The sequence below is a fragment of the Lonchura striata genome, chromosome 26, assembly GCF_046129695.1.
Source record: "Lonchura striata isolate bLonStr1 chromosome 26, bLonStr1.mat, whole genome shotgun sequence".
Taxonomy (NCBI): Eukaryota; Metazoa; Chordata; class Aves; order Passeriformes; family Estrildidae; genus Lonchura; species Lonchura striata.
The window spans coordinates 9645724-9647389 of NC_134628.1; positions in this window are offsets into that span (position 1 = coordinate 9645724).

Consider the following 1666-nt stretch of genomic DNA (forward strand, 5'->3'; position numbering starts at 1 on the left):
CTGGTGTCAGCTAACTCAGAAGTATTTTCCCTTTTGCCACATCTACCTATTAGCCATGCTTCCAAAAGACACCAGGATCAAATGCTGTATGCTCAATGTTTAAGTCATTATCTAAAAATGATTGAAAACAACAAATACGAACAAGAAACAAATCCAAATGGGAAACAAACATTTTCCTTTATTGTAAGTTCTTAGCTGAACACAGATTTTTTTCAGGAGGACACTTGAATATTTTGCCAGTTATGTCCTATAATTTGTAATACTATAGGACTCCTCATTCTTCTTCTTCTTCTTCATGAAAAGACCTGCAACAGCTTCTCTGAGTTGCTGAACAGCTAATCCACTAAAATTGGGACAGCATGTTAAGGTTAATGATGTGCTATATAAAAGTCTAATGGTAGTGGGTCTCATATCCAAAAAAATCTCTTTAGACTAGTAGCATTCCTTGGAAGAAAATCCTCATTCAGCTTACATCCACAGGAGTGGTATGTATTACAGGCTTAATGTTGAGAGAATAGTGGAATTCTAGTTACAGTAGAGAAGTTATGTCTCTGATTATCAGCACGTAAATTTATTGTGATTTTGGATAATAAATCCTGCTGATACTCCATCATGGTTTAAGTTTCTTTTACACGCTCCATTGGGCTGATTTGTCAGTGTGCCTCACTGCTTACATAGTACCAGCAATTAGAATTACACAAATGCTAAAATGAACAGTCATGAGTAATGAAAGTCTAAGCAGACAGACATGTGACAAGTCATTGGACCAAAGACTTGGCATCAGGAATATGTGAAGAAATAATAACTTTAAAGAATATTTTCCAAAGTCATGTAAGCGTGCATTTTGCAGAGACTCAGAAAGCAATAATTGCTAGGAATGATACAAAAGGGTCTTCTCTAAGATCCATTTGTCTACTATAGAAGATGTTACTTGCCCTGCCACAGGAACCATTCCAGCCTGCCTGGCTGTGTGGCTCCATATGGAGAACTTAGAGACTTCTTGCTGCTAGAGCTCAGGAAGACTAATGCCCTCCTGGCAACTGAAAATACTCTTTACTTGTGAAACTTAGAAAGTCAGACAATTTCATTGGCCAGTTTTTTTCCTTTTGTTTCTTTTTAATATGACAGTGCTTACTGAATCAGTGGGGCAACTTGTGGTTATTACTTATAAAGAGCAAGAGGAACCCCAGAAAGTAATTGCTGTGCCACTACAGCATTGCTGCTACATATTGCTTTGTGCTCCAGGCATGGGACAAAAATCCAACCTCACCAAGGGGCATTAAAACTGATCAATGAAACCCATTTTGCTAATTTTTTTCCCGTGAAAGTGTATGTCAACAAGGTGCAATTCTGTTTATTAGCACCTGAACAGTAGAAGTTTATGCGAGCCTTGGGAGGTTGAGCATTTTTGAGGATTCCAGTCGTACATGGAATGGAATCACGCAATTTAAGTTTCACTGAACCGGGTGCATATTCAGCTGTTGTGACTAATTCAGCTGAAATATGTTTGTTCTCTCCTTTGCTTTTCTCTTTCCCCTTACCACAGAGAAGCTGATTAATGCAAAAGGCACTGCAGGGCTGAAGCCAGCTGGACTAGAACTTTTGAAATGGTTCTTCCCCCCATACCAAGACAACTTTGTTTCCTCTACCTTTTCAGCACTCATGT